Genomic DNA, 22,757 nt, shown 5'->3' with positions numbered 1-22,757 from the left:
TTCCAAAAGTAATTGTGTATTTATATATGACATATACTTGCATCAATTTGCTTTTGGCTAACTGAATACTGGAAGAAGAAAAAAAGTAATTTTTAGTATTCAAAACCAAAATTTAGCCATTTCAGAATATGGTGATTAATAGAGTTGCAGTGGCTGATCTTGGAATGAATGAGATGGAGGAATTTTTCAGATTCCTGCCAAGCTGTTACTTGCAAATAATGGCTAAGCCCATTTTTGGTATGCAATTATTTAGTAACTTTGCATGTTTCCTTCTCTGATTATAAATTTATCATTATAACACCATCTGTTGAGAAGCTAAAAGGTAAATAGCCAAAACAGGCTATAGCTCTAGTATTCCAACTATCATTTTATTGATCACAACTCTACTCTGCAGAGCTGGTAAGTGTGTTTGTAGCAGCTTCTAATTCTTTGATAATCTGTTTTGAACCAGCATTCTAGTTATGGATGGCAGTGGTTGCTCCCATCATACAGGCACCAACAGTGAGGTGCAGCTGGGGCTGCACACCCTGTGGAGCGGGTGGGAGCTCTGCCCCTTCTGAGTTGGGACAGGATCTCCCCATGCCCAAACCACAGCTACAGACTCAGGCCTCCTGCTCTATGAAGCCACTCCTGGGTGGGCTACAGCTTCCCAAAGTGCAGCTGTAGATATCATCCTCCCTGTGCTCTTGGGGTAGGGCTGGGAGCAGCAGGCAGGATCTGCCTTCCTGAGTGTGGACACCCTCCTAAGCACTGCAACCACCATCCTAGGGGCAGGTCCCAGGCGTCTCTGCAGCCTGCACCCTCAGGGTCCCCAGGAAGAAGCCCCCTGTTCCACCCCAGTCCTTGCAGGCTAGGGGGCGTCTGGTCCCACTGCCTGGCCTCTCTCCACTCTGGGTACCTGCTCTGATCTTGGAGCAAGGTTGGGGGCGAGCCCTCGGGCCATGAATGGCAGCAGGAGGCAGAGTCCTGGGCAGAAAGGAGTGGGTCCCAAGTAAAGGCCCCACCTTCAGGCCAGTCCCTCTCACTGCAGTGGGGACTCATGGTGCCTCTTCCTGGCTGCCCCTGGTCACCCATGGACAAATCAGCATGCACTTCCTCCCCTCTGAGGTCCATAAAAGCCCTGGGCTCAGCCAGTACAGGGAAGAACACGGCTAGAGCAGAAGAGGGCAGAGAGATGATGGGATGACCAGCTGCAGAGAGGAGTACCCTCTCTGCTAAGAGATGCAGAGCTGACCTTCCCTCAGAGTGGAGTTATCCTCTCTGCTGAGAGCTTCAGAGACCTGCAGAAACTAGCTACTCTCTTCACTGAGAGCTTCAAAGATCTGCAGAGATGTCTGAATGACCTGCAGAAAGGAAGCACTCTCTTCAGGGCCTCCTCTCTGCTGACAGCTGAACACTCCACAAGATGACCTTCCTACACAGAAGATCTACCCACTGTAAAACTCCTCTGAGCTGTTCTAACACTAAATACATCTCTTTTCTTCTTCACCCTTCACTTGTCTGCCTAACTTATTCTTCCTGGACACAGGACAAGAACTCAGGCAAAGGCACTGTGGCCACAGGGGTTATCTGCCAGAAAAAGCATTTCCCTCAGAAATCCCCTAATATTACTATAACTATCTAGAGGAATTGCATGCCTAGGTCAAAAGGCAGATGCAAAAATAAGCAAAATATAGTGTCATTTTTTTTGGCTTGAATAGAAACTCCATGTGGGCAGCCATTTTGTTGCTGTTTTCCTCTAGGATGTTCTGTAATAAGGGGCAGAAAGGTATTAAATAACTAACATCAGGAAAAAGGAGGCCTAATGTTTTTTTTTTTTAAAACAAAATGCTAAAACACATTATAAATGTGTTTATAAATTATATGATGTATATATAATAAAGGCAGAATATAAAATTTCAAAGGTGAATATATCATTTTAAGATCAATGATCAACTTATGAATGGATTTAAAGCACATCAAGACTAAATTGTCATCTTTAATATTGGGAGTATTAGAAGGAAGAGCAAAAAGTCCCTATAATTTTTGTAACGAAAGCAAGCACATTACCAATTCTTATTCAAAATGTTTTTATTCAATGAAACAGAGTACATATGTATACATATTTGTGTATATACATCTATCTATTTCAAATGATATTAATGTTGTTGTTATTCAGGGTCCCTGAAAAAAAGGAAAAAAAGTTCTGCTTAGAACAATAAAATGAGATAGTTCTTTTTAATTACACTGATTACTAATTACTAAACTAATTATTTTATTAACTAAAATGTATTTAATTACACTGTACATATTTACATATCCAAATAACATTATGTAGCCTTTTCTAGCCCTACCTAACTGAGGGAACTTAAATTTCAAATATTTCTTATATCTTGACCCAAATTATGTCATATAACTATTATTATTTCCAATTGAAAGATAAGTTAATTGAGGCTTACATATATTACATGACTTGTCCAAGGTCATAAATTTAACTGAAACTTTAAAAGTCAAATCCATTTGGTCTGTTGTAAGCTGAATATTATTTTATTCTTGTATTGCTTGCATTTTCTTCCTGGCTCTGCCACTTACCTTGGGAAATGCAGTAAACTGTGCCTTATTTACTTCATCTCAGAATTGTACCATATAAATTATTCTGAAGCATAAATGAAGAAACTAGATAGATAATAATTTATACAATATATGTTACACTCATTTCTGTGTGCAAAGCACATTGCTCTAGACTAATTTCAGCACACAATATATATTCAGTAAACAATAGTTACCATTATTATTACCAACCACCTGCATTACATTTTATTGCTTCAGAGTTAAAATTGTAATACAATAAATAGTATGTTCCAGATGAACTTATCTAATTTGTTTAAAACATTCCATTTTAAAGTATAATTTATATTTATAAAAAATTTTTCTAAGTTGACAAAATTTTATTAGCATAATTACACAAAAATAAATGTAATGTATATATTGAGGGGCAGAATTTTACCTAAATTTTGTTACACAGTTAAGAAAACATGGCAGAACAAATGTTATTTTATTATAAATTAACTAATTATAACAATCTATAAATGTTTAATTAAAATGTGACAGAAAAACATCTGTCACACAATGTCTTTATCTTTTATTTTTAATTTTAAAAAGTCACCTATTTTGCTTTAAATAAAGTAAATATGTGTACTTTATCATTAAAAAAATCTTGTAGCAACCTTGAAGATGGGTTACCATGTTTTCAAAGAAGAAAATGTATTCTATTATTTTCTAATTTAGCTTAATCTTTTAACATTGCTATATTGTTGATTTTAAAAATTAGTTTACATTTTCATGTATATTTGGAATTCTTCAAAATAATGTTTCCTTTCTCAGATTCCTTTCTTAAAGGAATATATAGCTCAGTCACCAGATCATGCACAGAAAACACTAAAGATGATTCTAAATAATTTGAATTATAACATACCATAAATATGTGTTTTAGTAATAAACAAAGTGCTATGAATTTTTTATTATCTGAGTACCTTCTTAAAATAATGAAACAAAAAGTGACCTTTAAAATTTGGTGAATATTGTATTAGAAAATCTAGGATCACGACTTAGATTGTTAACCAAATGTGTTTAATTTTCCTTTCCAATTTTTAGAAAGCCTCTATAAAAATAGACACATTATATTGTTGTAATAATTGTTGAATAAACAAAGCTTCCAATTATTATCAAAGTGAACCTCTTAATATATTAAATTATATTCTCTCTGCTTGTTAATATGCCACCTTTATATACATAATGCTACAATTTATTTTCTATATAAATTAATTAAAGGTTAATTTTTACCCTAAATATAAATGCATATGTGTATATACACATACATAAATATGTATGTAAATATATTTTTGTATATAAACATATGTATGCATATATACATGCATATTGATATTATATACATGTATACATTTAAATAACAAAAGGATACAATTATATATAAATCTGATAGAAGATTTCAGTATAATAAAAATGTTTTCTTTTATATTTGATTTGTTATGTAGATTCTAAATGTGTCTAACCATCATCAGAATCTACTTCTATTTCATAGGGTGCCATTGTCAAGAAAGGAATTCTATTCAAATTGTTGTATAGACTATTGAATTCTTGGGTGGTGATCTTGTGCATGCCTGTGTGTGTGTGCACACATGCATGTCTGTGTCTATTTTAGGTGAAATAGTCCTTCAGTGACTCATTCTTATTCAACATCAATACTGAGAATCGAATTTATACTAACCACTTTACTAGGTTATTTTAATTAATAAATGAATGAGAGAAGATAATTGCCACCAGTTGCCTCAACATAAATAGTAGAAATACAAAAATCTAAAGGTCATTAGATCATACTATACATAAAGTCCTATGGAGCTGCAGCTGGATATTGTGAACGAGAAAAACTGATTTCTTGGAAGTAATTATGGAGAAAAAATATACCTCAAAATGCATAGCTCAAAACTCTAAAATTTAAATAAACCTAAAATAATTTATGACTGGATTCACGAAAAGTAAGGAAAATCCTCAAAAAGCCCAACCAAATAAACCTTAATTATAAAACGCATGTTGTCTTAAATGTTCTGAAAATTCGTGCCTTCTCAAACTGCAAATCTAATGGCATACTTGGTAATCAGAAGCAAACTTAGGAATGTACCAGGACAATCAGAAGAGAGACACCTGCATGAGCTCATGTACATCAAAGGACTACACACTCAGTGAACAAGTAATCTATAAAGATCAACTCAACAATAATGGAGAATAAGGAAATCTATTTGCTCAGATGTTTGCTCTGAATAAAGAAGGAAAATGTCTCCATTGAGAAACATAACCATCCCTCACATGGACTCACAGCCTGAATCCTTGCATGGCACAAAATCTTTCAAGAAGAGGTTTTGATTAAAGTGGCTCTAGGTTGTTAGTATTCCTAAGCAACTTGTAAAATAAATTCAATTTCTCTGTAGAAAAAGAAAAATAGAACCCAAGACTTAAAATCTTCCATTAACAATGTTCCAATGCACACAAAAATCACAATGTACAATCCTTCAATATCAGTCCTGTAAAGGCTTCAGATATTGGAAATAAAAAAATTAAGATGTGAATTTTAATATACTAATATAAACATGTAAAAATACCTATACAAATATATGATGTATTTTAACTGAGTGTGTATACATGAATATAAAGTTGAAAATGTGAGGAAATGTCAAGGGATTATCCAAACCGTCAAACATATTTTAACAAGCACTAAGTAGATTTTTGAGAATTAAAAAAATACATATTTATAATTGAATGGCAGAAGTTCGACAGATGAGTTAGGCAGTAAATATAACATGTCCAAAAAGAATTGGCAATCTAGGTGATAAATTTAAATATCTGAAGAATTTTGTACAATGAATCACATAGAGATTAAGCAATGAAATTTGTGGCGGGTGGAATTTTAAAGGCTAGTGTACATCTATTTATAATGCCATAATTAGAAAAAAGGAAAGATAAGCAATTGAAAGAAGAAAATTTCTTGGCTGGAGGCTTGAAGCATAGAAAGGGATAAATAATTGTTGGATATGCTAGGATAATAGACTTGGAAGAAGAAACATTTTCTAGGTCAGGGGGCAAAGGAAACTGAAACTCCAGGGCCTGGTGCACAAAGCTTAAGGAAAGCAAATTGGTTTGTTCTAGGATAAATTTTCTTTAGAGAAGCAGAAGCATCTTTCTGATAGCTACTGGTGAAGCCGATAGCTGCTGGTGAAAGAAGGAAAAAGTGGACACATAAAATGGTGACCGATAGACTCCCTTTGAAATCTTGAGTGGTGATCTTGTGCATGCCTGTGTGTGTGCACACGTGCATGTCTGTGTCTACTTTAAGTGAAACAGCGCTTCCACATTGCTCCATTAATTTCAATTACAATTTTTTAACAAGTCACTTAACACTGTGTGAGCATAGAACCCTACACATATAAATAATAGATCTTTGAAATCTAGATTAAACTACAAGTCTTATTTTGAAGTTACTCCTAGTAACTTACAAAATCTAGCTGTCTCTTGCATTTTGACATTAATTAAAGGAAGTAAGACATCAGATTTGGGTTTATGAATTTTTGTAGCAGGGTAATTATTACAAAATCCTTTTCCATAACCTTAGAAAATCTCTAGTGCAATTCTCAGTCATCATAGTAATGATTATAAATGAGGGCATAATTTCTTGAAATTAAAAAAAAAAAAGAAAGAAACGATTCTGAGCCAAATAAATTGGTGAAGTTCAGAGGAAATCCTAGTCATACTGGGGGAATTATTGGACAACGGGGCAGCATTTTGAAATTTATCCGTTATAATTTAAGTACTCTGCTACACTTTGAGTAAAATATTCACTCCAGCGCTAAACCAGAGGGGAAAAAAACCTACTTGTTATCAGAAAGCAAAAACTGACCTGACATGAATGTTGATATTCCTGGAACTATCATATCAAATTTAAATAAAATATTAGAAAAATTATGAAATCTGCATTATAAACATTGAGGGGGTACAGTGTTTTTATTAGTATATTTAACATGGATAGTTAGTAATATGTGAGATTGCTAGAATAAATCTGTGTAAGCAATTCCTTTGTAAAGTAGTATGCTAGAAAATGTTATTCTTTTTTGCCTAAGGGGCATACAATTTCTCAAGAAGTTAGGTTATTTCCTTGAAGGGGGATGGGAGGTTCCTAACAGATATCCTTTGGCTTCTATTGTGCTTTACTCGCTGAGTTGAAATTGCCTTTAGCAATTACTTTAGAATATGGCTATGGACCAAGTAAATGAAAATCACCCAGGATGGTTTTTAAAAATGCATACCCCTGTGCCCTATTCCAGGCTCAAGGATGTAAATTCTTAATAATATTTTCACATGAAAGTTTGAGAAATTGGACCATGCTGTGCAGCTGCTCTTCAGTAAGATTTAGAAAAGCTCATAAATGTTATTTTCATTATAAACTACAGACATTTATAGGAAGTGAAGTTCTGAGACTGGAGAAGAGGATTTAAATGTTGTTTAGAAAGTCTATCTAGTTTCCAGGAAGGGGCACAATTACAATCATTTAAAAGTTGCCTTCAGGCAGAATGTCATAAGAGAAAGTGCTGCTGGCTCCTGACAACCCTAATCCTTGGAGATGGAATGGAAATGAGAGGGATGGTGATAGAGCCAATTAACAGCTAGAAAACACATGCACAGCCAACAACAATAACTAAAACTTGGAAAATGCTCAGGAAGACATAATATGGCAAGACCTTGACGTGTGCAGGGTAACTGACAGCCTAGTGAGGCAAAAGACCAGGAATCATAACTGTATAGCAGGTAGCATGATGGCTTTCTAGCTGTGTTCCTGTCTTTCACGCACATGGTCCTGTGGGCATTATCATCCACTCACTGCCAATAGCGTAAGAGCAATATAAGCTTCTGACGCTGAAGACACTGCAATATTACACAGAGATGAGATGTCCCTGGGTTGAGAAGAATTTTAACAAGTGGAGCGCAGCTTACCCATTTCCACCACTGTAGGATAGCCTAGCTCAACATGAGGAGGTAATTCTTGGAAAAGGGCAGTGAGTGCCTGAGTGAAGTACAAGGTGGTTTTCTGGGGTCAAAGAGGAGTAACTCACATAACAACATCAAAGTTTATCTGACCTAAGGGCTTCACCATACTTAACTAATCTGATGGATCAAAAGTCTCTTCACTCACCAAAGCCAGAAAAAAAAAAAAAATTAAAAAGCCATTATGAGGCAAAAGGATTGCTTGAGCCCAGGAATTCGAGGCTGCAGTGAGCAGTGTTCATGCCAGTGCACTCCAGTGGCATGAACACTGCTCAAAAAAAAAAAAAAATGTAAACATTGGATATGATAAAAACTTCAACTGAATTAAATTTAAAGGAGTTTAATTGAGCAATAAACCATCAGTGAAATGGGTAGCCTCTTGAGCCCAATTACTCTCAGAGACTCCAGCTTTACCACATGGTTGAAAATTTATAGACAGAAAAAGGAAAGTGATATACAGAAAACAGAAGTGAGGTGCAGAAACAGCTGGATTGGTTACTGCTCGGCATTTGCCTTATTTGAACACAGTTCCAACATTTGGCTACATTTGATTGGCTAGAACTTAGTGATTGGCACAAGTGTATGCTATGAGCTGTTTACACCTCCACTTGTTATAGTTCATGGTGTACAGAGAAACCTTTAGGGCAAACTTAAAATATGTAAGGAGGCAGCTTTAAGCTAAATTTGATTTAACAGCTATTAAAAATATGAAAGTTGAAATATGGAATTCAGTGTTTGAATTAAACAATAAACTGGTAAAACAGGGTAAATTAGAAGATTAAAAGATTAGCAAACGTCCTGTTTTAAAAGCCACCAGAGACTGATAATCTTATGGAAAACAAAGAAAAAGTAAGGCAGGGTGGTTTACGCCTGTAATCCCAGCACTTTGGGAGGTCGAGGCGGACAGATAACCAGAGGTCAGGAATTCGACACCAGCCTGTCCAACATGGTGAAACCCTAACTCTACTAAAAATACAAAAATCAGCTGGGTGTGGTGGCCTGTGCCTGTAATCACAGCTACTTGGGAGTCTGAGGCAGGAGAATTGCTTAAACCTGAGAGGCAGAGGTTGCAGTGAGCCCAGACCATGCCACTGCACTCTTCACTCCAGCTGGGGCAACAGAGTGAAACTCTGTCTCAAAACAAACAAAAATAAATAAATAAATTATAAGACCCATGGAGTGTAGAGGCAGTGTACAGTGCCTATGTAATAGAGTTGTAAGTGGAGAGGAATAAATTAAATGGAAAATAGAAGCCTTGGATTAATAATGACTGGATGACAAGTAGAATATGCAAATTATCAGATTGATCTGTCACAGAGAGTCAAGAAGAGAGAAATAAATATGTGAAAAACAACAAGCAAATTCCCACAACTAAGTGTGACAAAAAGAAATCTGAGAATATTAGAAACAAAGACAAAATGTGAAATACAGATGAGAAGAGCAGATCAAACACAAATGAACAAATTTCAGATTGAAGACAGACTTAACAGAGATGCCATACCATTGAAAACAAAGGACACGTTTTCAAAATGTTCAAAAATACTTTTAAAATCTTTTAAACTTAAGTAAAATAGTATCTGGAACACAAACCTTTTAAAATTGACCTCACAAAGACTCTCTTTAATTGCCTTCTTGAATTCTGCCAAGAAAAGTTTCTTAATCTAAAAAAAAATCGATAAAATATGGAAAGTAAAGTGAGTAAATAATCTACTGAAATATGCTATCTGACATACATGTTAAATTGATTTAATAGAAATGTCCTTCTATTCTTTACCCCTTCCTGAAGTTAATGGTCTTTTCAATGTGACTTCATAGGTTCACCTAATACGCTTCTTCTTACCTCTCCTGGACTAGCCTCCTGACCTGCTCTAACCAACAGAAGGCTGCAGAAGCAGTAGCGTGCTCTTTCGGAGCCTCGGTTCATCATGAACTTCTGCTTGCTTTCTTAAAACCCTGATGCCAGCCTGCTGCATGATAAAATACATGTAGGTTAGCTTTGAAGAACCCACCCACTGGTTGTGACCTAACTTTTTTTTCTTTTATCCTATTGTTTTCACAAATGGATGGCTCCAATTTCCTTGAAGAGTCCATGACAGGATGGTCTGCCATAGTATATTCTCAACCCTTCTTCCAGTTGTAGACACTTGTAACTGAAAAGAAAACCTAAGGGTCAAGCTCCTGTCTAAACTTTTAGATGCTTCTCTTAATTCAGGCAATCTGTCAGTCTGTTTGAGACAGATCCCTGTGTTTCTCAGGTCAGACTTTGGTTACGATTTGTTCAGAACTCTTTAGCTCCAGTCAATCCATTCTATTCTTTATTTGGAAGCATGGACAGAAGCTTACACACACACACATACACCACACACACACACACACACACACACACACACACACACACACACTGGTTTACCTTTCTCTAATATAATCTACATGAAATTTACTGAGTGCTTTTCAAAAATGTTTGCAGTGAAAAAAGTCACAGAACAACAGAAAACACAAAATGATGGTCTTTTTAATGTGCTATAGGGAAATAATGGGAAATTAGTATGAGATGTCTGTATTTCTCATAATTTGGTATTATGAATATTTATGCATAGGAATAGAAAGGTAGTACAAGTTTCCTTAGGCAGTAAAATTAAAACATATTGTCGTCTTAAAAACCCAAACTCCAGGAGGAACAAAAATGATTCCAGCTTGCTAGTTGTCACTTTCTTTTTCTTTCTTTTTTTTTTTTTTTTTTTTTTTGAAACTGAGTCCTGCTCTGTTGCCAGGCTGGAGTGCTGTGGCAGGATCTCGACTCACTGCAATCTCCACTTCCCAGGTTCAAGTGATTCTCATGCCTCAGCTTCCATAGTAGCTGAGACTACACTCGTGCACCACCATGCCTAGCTAATTTTTTGTATTTTTAGTAGAGACGGGTTTCACCATGTTGTTCAGGATGGTCTTGATCTCTTGATCTTGTGATCTGCCCGCCTCGGCTTCCTGAAGTGCTGAGATTACAGGTATGAGCTTCCGTGCCTGGCCTAGTTGCCACTTTTTAATAATCAATTGACTATTTCCTTTTTGTTAAAAACTAATTTATTCATTCAGAAACACCAATATAATAGGGTTACCACTAAGTCAAAGCTACCATAAATCAACCCCAGAAGGTAAAATTTTTTGGTAGACTTCGCATGAGTGAAAAGCAAGTTATATAATTCCTTAGGGTTCTATTTGTGAGTAATCATAGGACATCAAGGCAAATCACTTTGCAGAGATGGTAGGGGTTTGTTCTTTGGATATCATTTTCCAAATCACATTAAACAAGTCTAATGCACTCTGATGGGCCTTTTGTTACTGTCTTACAGTCTGTAATTGCTATTAAAGCAAACAGAATTAAATCCCTGAAAATCATTGTTATTCATATATTTACGAAAAAAAATCTATGCAGCTCTAAGTAAGTGGAAGTTACTGGTATAGCAAATCTGACATGTTAAGGTATGACAGCTCTGAGAATTTCCATAGGAAAGAATAATTTTAAATTAATATAGATTGTAAATCTTTGTACTGCTTGTATTTTTTTTAGGCCTGAGCACTTTAAGTATTTAAGTCTAAATTGATTTGTTAGTCCTGAGTGTTGCTGGCAGAAAATGCATTGAAAGTTGCCAATATTTAAACATGAATTTTTACAGGAATGGATAATATATTTCTTTACATTATAGGCAGAAGAAAGAAAAAAAAGTGGGTAAAATGAAGCTTTATTGAATAAAATATTGTTAACATAAAAACAGGGTACTTAATTTGCAATAGAACCATACCATGATATAAACAATACAAATAATATTTCTAGATGCAAAGTTTACACAGTAAAGTCTTTCAATTATCTTTTATAATTATTTATCTATAAATTAATTAATTTAGATACATTTTTAAGTATTAAGAAGATGAGTTGTATAATTAACATGTAGGTGTTGTGCTTTTTGATGTTTCAATTTTGAGCAAAGAAGATAAAAATGTTTAGCTATCTCTCCATACCATAGTAACTAAACTGTATGTGGCCTTTAGAGGTTTAAAATACTTATAAAAATAATTCAAAATTTTACCAAAAAATATAATCTTAAACTTTTAATTTAACTTTTCAAGGAAAAAATTCCTAAATCAGTGATTAATTCGTTTAGAAGGAAAAATATAGCATGAACATTTTAATTGATAAAGAGAATATGAATGTGTTCATTTTTGTGGGACTGAGTTCATACTATTCTAGGAGAAAACTCCAAAAGGAGAGAAATAGCAAAACATGCATATGATGATGGTAGCAAGATAAATTATGCATCTAGTGTGGCTTATCTTATTTTTATGCAGATAGGTTTTGTGCACACACATGCACACACAGACACAGACATTTTATGTTTCCTTTACAGAAGCTAACAATATTTTACTAATATTCATTAATAAAGCCATCATATCTCAAATTTTTGAAAAAATAAAGGTGCTCTAATTCAAAGACAAATCTCTAAGTCAGTATTACCTCTTGAGAATATTCAGGACCAAATCAATGAATCCTAAATCCTCTGATTTCCCTTTGTGCTGTGCACGTATATAAGTAATAAATAGAAAACTAAAAACGCTTTTAGGTGTGTTCATAATTGTATAGGGAATTTTATAGCTGTAAACAGCTTGTGTTAATAGAAACAGCATTTTTAAGAGATAAACCAAAAAAAAAAAAACGCATGTCGTTTCCAAGAGTAATCATCTTGAAAGCTAATGCGTTACATCATACATTTGGGCCATTGATATTATATTTAATTTATATTATATTTAATCAACTTTATAATACCCTGTGAGTGCTGATAATGTTTAATTTTTATTTTATTTTTTATTTTATTTTTTTTTGAGACAGAGTTTCGCTCTTGTTGCCCAGGCTGGAGTGCAATGGTGCAATTTCAGCTCATTGCAACCTCCAACTCCCAGGTTCAAGCAATTCTCCTGCCTTAGCCTCACAAGTAGCTGGGATCACAGGCTCCCATCACCACGCCCAGCTAATTTTTTGTATTTTTAGTAGAGATTGGATTTCTTCATGTTGGCCAGGCTGGTCTCAAACTCCTGACCTCAGGTGATCTTCCCAGCTCAGCCCCCTAAAGTACTGGGATTACAAGCGTGAGCCACCACACCTGGCTGATAAATTTTGATAAATTATTATGCACCTGACTCAATAAGGCAGTATCTAAATGCTATTTAAAAATAAAGATGAATAAAACAATACTATTGTATGCTACACCTGTGACAGTGAAATAATGCATGGACTCTTTTTTAACCAACCTCTATTAACTAGAGTAAAAGCTGAAGATGACTATTTTTTTTGTCTCCACTAAGCACTGAAACCTGATATGGGATTTGATCTTCCACACATTTAGAGAGAAGTCAGCTAAATTTCAGATAATTTCTCTCATTCGTTTATTGTAATCAATTCATCATTGATGGTAAAACAACCAAGCAAATATGTTTGTTTTTTATTTCATTAATGTAACTGTGCAGTGCAGGTTCATAATAAGATTGAAATTATATCTAATTTGGATTTCCATTCCAGCACATTTTAGGCCTATCCCATAGAGAAGTCACATTTTGTCGGCCCCTCCTGATCAGGAACTATGGGACAGGGGTTTTCAAAAAGATCAAGTCACTGCTCTCAGAATATTTAACCGAAATATTAACAATATGATGAAATGTATTACAGTAGTATATCCAACTCAACTTTTGTTTCAAATTATTTATTTTTATTAATATATAAGGAGCAACTGTTAATGTAATTTTGATCCAGTAGTCTCATCTGATTGCTGATGAAGTCCTTGAGAAAAACAATGTCACCATCAAATAAAAGTTAACATGTCTGGTTAATTTTGTTAGATTATTCTTTCTTTAAGAGAAATTATACCCTTAAAGTTATTTTAAGTATATTAAAATGTTAAAAGTACACAGAAAACCAAATACAGTAAGCCTGTATCAGTGATTAGAAACTCATTTTAAAATATGTGCATAGAATATTATAAATATCTTGAATTCATTCAGTGGAAATTTACACAAGCATTTAATCTATTAAAACTTTAAAATATAATGATGTTTTTCTATGACAATGCCTTCCAAACAAATAACAAATGAAAACTTTAATTTTTTTTGATATTATAGTTAATGCACATGTTTTTCATTTGCCTTTAAAAGAAATTTAAGGAAACTTTTCATTTTGTGTGTATTCATATATGTGTGTGTGTGACTACATATGCATGTGGCATATATATATTTCTTGCTATGCTAATTATATATTTTGTTTGTGAAAATTTATGTATATTTTTTCAAAATTTCTTCAAAATTAATGACTTTTGTATTAAGAATTTCCAACTGATATTGAAAATAATGGTAGTAGATTGAGAGATAACATTTAGGACATATAATGTCTTTTAAAGACAAAAATGGATGTATAATGTGATTCTTAAATGGATTAAATATTTCAAAATCCCAGTCGATCATGGATAGATTTTTAGCAAGGAGAAAGCCCTTATATCCCTGTTGACAGACATGTGTGCATCTTCAACATGAACTCTTTTACAGAGAAAAGTCTAAAAATCTAATTACTCTGTGTATGTGTAACAATATTTGTACAATTTGATAATTATAACTTGAATTTAGAAGGGTAAATTTTGCTTTTTTTTAGATGCAGTTTTAAGTTATGCCTGTACCACAAATAGTTTCTGTCATATTTCCATTCCAAAGGTTTTATAATTTAGAAAGAAGACTGTTTTTAACATGACATTCTACTCCATCATATGTTCTAGCTGTAGTAACAAAAATATAATTTTATCTTCAATATTGAACATTTATAACAGTCTCACTAATTTCAGATGTTTCAATTATTACAGAATGAATTTCTATAAGCTTTACTCTCATCCCATGAAATATAGGAGAAAATGAAAGATTATTGGGATTCTCTAATTTTCTATTTGAACCGTCCAACAACAACATCCCTTTAAAACTGCTGTCTTTTAACTCTAATTAATGAAGAAAGAATGTCAGTAGTTTATATCTTGTGGCAAATAGTCTGAATGCAGCACAAAGTTGGATTAAAAATGAGCTAAATTAGAACTATTATTTAATCTAAGTGAAAAGCCATGCTTCATTCATTAACATAGCAGCCCCTTTGCTGATGCCACATATTAAATAGTTATCTATGTTCCAATCTTTTTAAAATAATGATAGAAGATGCTATTGTTTCTTCAGTTGAGTTGTGTTTTCTGATTTGTGCTTTTTTTAAATGTGGTAAAATATGTCTTCTGATTTCTTATGGTAGTAATATAACTATAGTTCCTATGTTGGGTGTCAAATGTCTACAGACATTTTGTCTAACTCACACAGTAATCACAAGTGTCTTAAAAATAGAAAATCACTAAACATGGTATTGTTGTTGGTGAGTCAGGTCTCACTCTGTTGCCCAGGCTGGAGTGCAATGGTGCGATGACATCTCACTGCGACATTGACCTCCTGGGCTCAAATGATCCTCCTGCCTTGGCCTCCTAAGTAGATGGGATTACAGGTCTCACTGTGTTGCTCATTCTGGCCCCAAGCTCCTGGGCTTGAGTATTCCACCCATCTCAGCATCCCAAAGTGCTGAGATTACAGGCAGGAGACAATGTATCCAGTGAACATGCTTTATTTTTTGAGCTCATTCCTGTTAGATGATTTATTGCGAAACTGAAAGGCATTATCTAATAATAACATGGATAGTTGCAGATTTATACCAAAAAATGACTGCAAAACCAATGTGACAGATTTCAGACAACTTGCTACATACCATGCAGCTTGAATAATCGGCCTCCATTTCTTGCATATATTTCACATATGCCTAACTTCCTGTGTTTCCGACTGGATCCTCCAATTTGGTGGCCTATAAAACTGTCTAGTATTTCTAGTGGCCCAATTGACAGCAGCATCAAATACTTCTCTCACCACCATCCAAACCCAAAATAAATTAGCTTTTCATAATTGTTCATATCTGAAGCATATCCCATTTTATCATCCAGCCCTATCCATACTCTCTTGGAAAATATTAACATGTCAGAGAAGAGTTATAAATGAAATTTTAAAAGATGTAATCATATTTTGAATTAACATAAACTGAAAGTTCAAAGTTGATGTCTACCTAATCTATTGTTGTACATAATAATCTGTTAAAAAAAAAAAAAGTGAAAGAAAAAAAATCCAAGACAAAATCTAAGCCAGGGTAAGTGTTGATCTCAACTTGACTAAACACTGGGACAGCAGGAATGAGTAAGCAAATAAGGATAAATGGTCATGAAGACTACATTCTCACTTTTCTCTAATGCAAGAAAGAATTTTCAAAGTTCATGAGTGGAGAGCATAAGAAGTTACCATACTTGTGGCTCTGTATACCTGAAAGGTATGGAAAACTTTTCATGCCTCCTGACAAGTACTAGTATTTCTAAGCCTTCCTTGAAGCTAGGTTGGGACCATGTGAATATTCTGGCCCAAGGGCAGAGAGTACTTGTGTTACTTATTGTCTGAAGTATTGAAGTTGAACTATGCCTACTCCTTTACTCTTTTCTACCTCAAATGACTTTTTGAGGCCACAAGATATAAACAACCTGAACTTCTGTTGTAACATGGAAGAGTAACTTGTATCATGTCTAACGTATCATAGGAATTTAAGTAAAAATATTTTGGGTAAAATTCTGAGATTTTGATTTTTTAAATCACCACATCCTCTTCTAGACTAGCATCTCCTGACAAATATGCTTCTCCCAATATTCCCATTGTCTGATCACTCACATTTTTAGGTTGTGTTCAAATATTCTCTCTTGGGGGAGATCGTCCTTGATCATTCTACCATGCTATTTAAAATACTGCTTACTGATGACACTTTTATCTTCTTTAAATTTCTTCACGATATGTTTCGCAATCCTGACTTGGATTACATAAATGATATGTGTACTTGTTATTATATGAAGAGTCTGATAGAACCTAAGCCCTTTGAGGACTTTCTGTGGTCTTATACCGAATCCCCTGTAACAAAAATAGAATTGTATACTTAGTCGATGTTGGCAGCACACAATTAGTAACTTCTAAATATATGAAGAAATTCTCATTCTTTGGGGAGGATGGAAATTAGCCCTCCAGGGAACAATTTTGTCATCTCAGAGACCTTCTTACCTAAAGTTGTGGCTGCCATCAAAATCAGAAAACATGAAGAAGACTTCAATTGGCATCAAAGTTGGGCATGACATGGGCATTGGATGAAGGGACACAGCCTGAATGGCAAAAAGACACAACCAATCTAGGAGTATAGAGGTGGGCACCAAAGAGACAAGCAAGGAAATTCAACAGGTGACGAAGTACCGAGAAAAAGCCTAGAAATCTCTCTGAAGAAATTTTATTTTTCATAGATATTTTTGCCATTGCTGTTGCTATTGCTCCTGCTATCTTATGGGGCAATTAGAAGGGTGATTTTTACTAAGATTTTATTATCTGTACTAGTAATACTACTAGTACAGATATTACTGTATTAGGTATCTAATAATCCAAGATTAGAAATTTATACAGAAGAGCCATGATAAAATTTTAAAACATTGCCAAGTTTAGACAATATGATTTTCTATGTATTTTTTATCTTGCTAAATGAAAGATTTTCTGTGACTAGATTTAGCATTTATTTTGAGCACTGTGACAGATTTACATTTTAGAAGGGGTCAAAAAGTTGTTCAAAGTCACCAACATCAAACAATCAGGTATTAAAGCAGAAATGATTAAGGGAAGCCTTGGTAAATACTTAAGTTATTATAGATGAACTACAGGCTGGCTTTCCTTTTACAGCCTGCAAAGTAAACATACTTGGTTAACAAATCTAGAAGATCATTCTTATTTAAAATATTAAAAATAAAAAAATATGTAAAATATTAAAAATTCTAATATAACTATATTTTATAGTTACATAGACTTCTACCCTCACAGAAATGTTTATCTTTTAGTCAAAATTTAAATGGGATTTACATTTTATGATAAATAAGTTAAATTACAAATACTTTCAATTGGTTTCCTTGGCAGCTTAAAGGAGCGAAAACGTTATCTCAATTTCATTTTACTGTTGATTTCCTGTTAATAATTACATTTTACTGTTTTGATTTCCTGTTAATAATTATAAGATCAAATTGAAAATTCTTGCATTAATATTCCAAAGGCATCCCAAACAGTGTGCTGACAATTCTCAATCATGAAATTTTACAATGCCGTGATATAATAATAAAAGTTTTTCTTAATTGCATTTTACTGTTAAAAGACATTTGGGCATTCTGTGAGTTTTTTAAAAGACAGCATTCTGCTTCTTTAGTGATACTATAAATTGACACATTATTTTTTCTCAGAACATTATAAGTATTTCCCAAAATGAAAAGATAATAGACTAGGTAATTATTATCCAGCATGCTGGAATACATATGTGTAACTGTACCAACAACCACAGGCGTTTTAATCAAGAAAGAATGAATTAAAACTGCTACATTATTACCGTCTTTTTTTTTTTATAGAGATTGAAAATTACTTCAATTAACGGATTTAATTTGTTAAAGAAATTTTGTATGTTTGGCAGTATACAGTTATATTATCTGCTTATATTCAAGTTAAAATATTAAAAATGTCATAAAATTTGTAAAACAGAAATATTTCTATATATTTTAACTTTTCCTTTTCCTGTCAAATGTTATACGTTTTCTTACAAGACTTTTAAATCAGAAATATTACGGCTCAAGTAAGATAATCAAATGCACAATTCCTGAGCCAAGGACAATTCGCACATACATTCTGTGAATCTAATTTTGATCCTTTTGAGATGCTTGTAGCACATGTACTTGTTCTTAAACACACTTATAAATTATTGTATCTACATAATTTTGTAAATATATTTGCATTTTTATTGAAATAATGCAAAATGTCTACCTAAAAATTTCTGGAACTATGAACATTCAGAAACATTGTTTCTTGCAGACACATTTATTCCTCACATATTTCATAAAGCAGTTTTGAAATTAGAAATTAGAACAATGAATTTGTAAGCAAAGGCTTAATTTGTGCTTCAACGTAGAGAAAAAAAATGGGCAAAGGGAAGCAGTGAAGTTCTTACGTATCACTAGGAAAATAACCAACAAAATTTGTCTCTTTTTAATTTGGTTTCATAGTATGGGCAAAATTGCTAGGTTTTTTTCCCCCAATTTTTTTGTTCCATTTTCATAAGAATTATGGTAAAACTACTAGGAAAAAAGGCGCCCTCCCCACGTAAGCTGAAAATGCCTGAAAGTCTTATTAACTGGAAGCATTTATGAATACTTGGGTAATGTTTCGGAACTCATCTTTCGCTAGGCTAACCAATGTTTTTGTTGCATAATGAATATGTTTGTCCAAAAGTGATGCCAGATGTGCAATCTGGATTTCCTGGAAAGTTCCCTGAAAATGGAACTTTCTCTTTCTTCCAGCAGGAGGAAGTTGCAATTGAACTCGCCTTCCCAGAGCCCAGAGTGGCTTTCTCACTCCCTTAAGAGGCAGCTGTTAAAGGTTCCAGTTCTCTAGATATTACAAACACTAAATTATTTCAATAACACATACATATCTAAACCAGACTGCAAGGCTAACAACAAAAAAAATTATTTCCTAGGTTTTCTTTTATGATTTTTATATTATGAGGTCTTAACATCTTTAATCCATCTTGAGTTAATTTTTGTGTATTGTGATAGGTAGGGGTCCAGTTTCATTTTTCTGTATATGGATAGCCAGTTATCCCAGTACCACTTATGGAATAAGGAATCTTCTACTCATTGCTTATTTTTGTTGGCTTTGTTGAAAATCAGATGATTGTAGATGTGTGGCTTTATTTCTGGGTGTTTTTATTCTGTTCCATTGGTCTATGTGTCTGTTTTCTACCAGTAGCATGATGTTTTGGTTACTGTATCCTTGTAGCACAGTCTCAAGGTGGGTAATGTGATGCCTTCAGCTTTGTTCTTTTTGCTTAGGATTGTTTTGGCTATTCAGGATTTTTGTTATTATTATTCTGTATGAATTTCAGAATAGTGTTCTTTACTTCTCTGAAAAATGACATTGGTAGTTTGATAGGAGTAGCATTGAATCTGTAAGTTGCTTGGGGCAGCGTGGCACATGTACCCCTTGATTCTGAAATAAAAGTTGACAGAAGAAGTTAAAAAAATAAACCAAACTACATGGTCCTCAAATAGTTCTCCTAGCAACAAGATATATTTACATTTCAACATAAATGGGAGAAACATATGGTAATTGTATTTCTTATTTTTTCAGAAACCTCCATAATGTTTTTCACAATGGCTGTACTAACCTATATTTGCACCAACAGTGCACTAGCATTCTCTTTTTCCCGCATCCTTTCCGGACTCGTTATCATTTGTCATTTTGATAATAGCCATCCTAACATGGGCAAGGCAGTGTCTCAGTGTGGTTTTAATTTGCATTTTTTGATAATTAGTAACTTTGAACATTTTTTTATATACCTGTTGGCCATTTGTATGTTGCCTTTTAAGAAATATCTTTTTAGATGGTTTGTCTATTTTTTTTCATCAGGTTATTTGTTTCTTGCTGTTGAGTTATTTGAGCTTCTTATATATTTTGGCTGTTAACCCCTTATCAGGTGTATGGCTGCCAAATACATTCTCTCGTTCTATGGGTTGTCTCTTCATTCTGTTGATTGTTTTCTTTGCTGGATAGAACCTTTTCAGTGTGATGCAATTCTGTTTGTTTATTTTGCTTTTGTTGCCAGTGCTTTGGGTTAATATCTAAAAAGTCAATACCCTGACCACTTTCAAAGAGTTTTCCCCCAATGTTTTCCTCTCATAGTTTTACTTTTTTGGGCCTTGCCCTTGTCTTTAATTCATTCCACTTCTGGGTATATATCCAAAAGAAATAAAATCAGTGTGTTGAAGAGTTACTTGCACTTCCATGTTTATTACAACATTATTGACAATAGCCAAGATACGAAATCAGGCCAGGTGCAATGGCTTACACCTATAATCCCAGTACATTGGGAGGTCGAAGCAAGCAGATTGCCTGAGGTCAGGAGTTCAGGAACAGCCTGGCCAACACAGTGAAACCCCATCTCTACCAAAAATACAAAAATTAGCCAGGCATGGTGGTGCATGCCTGTAATCCCTGCTACTGGGGAGACTGAGCATGAGAATCACTTGAACCCAGGAGTGGAGATTCCAGTGAGCTGAGATCATGCCACTGAACTCCAGCCTAGGCAATAGAGCGAGACTTAGTCTCAAAAAAAAAAAAAAAAAAAAAAAAAAAAGAAAAAAAACCTCCCCGTCAACAAAGAAAATGTGATATATGTATACACAATGGAACACTATCCAGCTTTTAAAAATAAGGAAATCCTGTCATTTGTGACAACATAGATGAACCTGTAGGACAATGTGTTAAGTGAAATACATGAGGCACAGAAAGACAAATACTGCATTGCCTCACTCATGTGGAATCTAAAAATGTTGAACTCACAGAGGCTGAGAACAGACTAGTTGGAAACAAAGTTGGGGAGACATTGATTAAAAGATTCAAAACCTGATAGGAGAAATAAGTTCAAGAGGTCTATTGTAAGCACCGTGACTATAATAAATAACAGTGTGCCATATGTTTGAAAATTGCTAAGAGAATAGGTTCTAAATATTTCACTATAGAAAACATAAGTATGTGAGGTAACAGATATGTTAATTAGCTTGATGTAGCCATTACATAATGTCTACATATATCAAAATATCATTTTGTATACTATCTGTATATAAAATTTTAATTTGTCAATTAACAAGTAGATAAATTAAAAAATGGAAGAAACAGCAGTACAGTCTCTTCTGTGGAGTATGAGACAGTTGAATGTTTGGCCACAGCACATGTCCTGCAAGCTGCTGAAAGGGCTGGGGCATCTGTGCCCTCTCTTCATTATCCGTGGCTTGTAAATTCTTAAAGTCTACAAGAATATTTATTAAACTATATATGCCATTTTGTTGAATGCATGACTGTTTAAAGAAATGCATAAAAATATTTTTAAAAGCCTGTAAGTTTTTACAAAGATTAACAATTTGTAATTTAAGAAAAAAGATTTTCACCAATATTTGCTGTTTTTTTTTTTTTTTCTTTTTACTTTTTAATAATATTGTTCTGTCTTGTGTGAGATGGTACCTCATTGTTGTTTGGATTTGCATTTCTCTAATGATAGTGATGTTGAGTTTTTTCTTTATATGATTGTTGGCTACAGGTAGGCCTTCTTTGGAAGATCATCTGTTCATGTCCTTTGCCCACATTTTAAAGAGGCTGTTTGTTTTTTTCTTGTAAATTTGTTTATGTTCCTTATAGAAGCCAGATAATAGACCTTTGTCAGATGCAGAGCTGCAAAAATTTTTGCCCATTATGTAAGTTGTCTGCTTACTCTGTTGATAGTTTAATGGTGAGGGAACAATCTTCATGCCATATTTAGTTAATAAAAATATAATTAAAGTTTTAAAAACCAAAAACTAAAAATTTTTATGCCAACCATTTAATAATCCATAAAAATAAAATTCCTCTAATTCTAAATATGCTTGACCTTTTATTATTGTATAAAAGATAAAGTCCTTATCAGATTTTATTTGGTATAAAATTAAATAATCTAACTATTGCAGATAATAAAAAGTCATTTGTCTTAACACGTTTCATTTATTTTTTATTTTGTGATTTTCTAATTTATTTATTATAATCCATTTTTGTTTTGCACATCATTTTTTAAGTGGTAGATTTGTGGCTTTTGCCTTTTCTTTTTTGCAGTAAAGTTTTGTTTTGAATAAAATCATGCAAAATCAGAATATATAAGGCATAAACACAGTTTGAAATTTATTTCATAGAAATAATTCCCAATTTTAGGCTATATATGTACCTTGATCTAAAATTTCTAACGAAACTGTCTGTAATATCATTATTTTTCCTTACTGATTCTTATCTTTATAGAAAAGCATTGTTACCATATTTCAAATAAATTACTAATATTTTTGAATTGTGATAAACTTCTTTCATGCTAACACTAATGTTTAACCTTGCTCATGTCTTTTGGGGCAATGAGAACCACATACTGTGAATTTGGTAAA

This window comes from Sapajus apella, unplaced genomic scaffold, assembly GCF_009761245.1.
Source record: "Sapajus apella isolate SASKATOON/1434 unplaced genomic scaffold, GSC_monkey_1.0 scaffold28, whole genome shotgun sequence".
Taxonomy (NCBI): domain Eukaryota; kingdom Metazoa; phylum Chordata; class Mammalia; order Primates; family Cebidae; genus Sapajus; species Sapajus apella.
Note: the sequence above shows the minus strand (reverse complement) of the source record.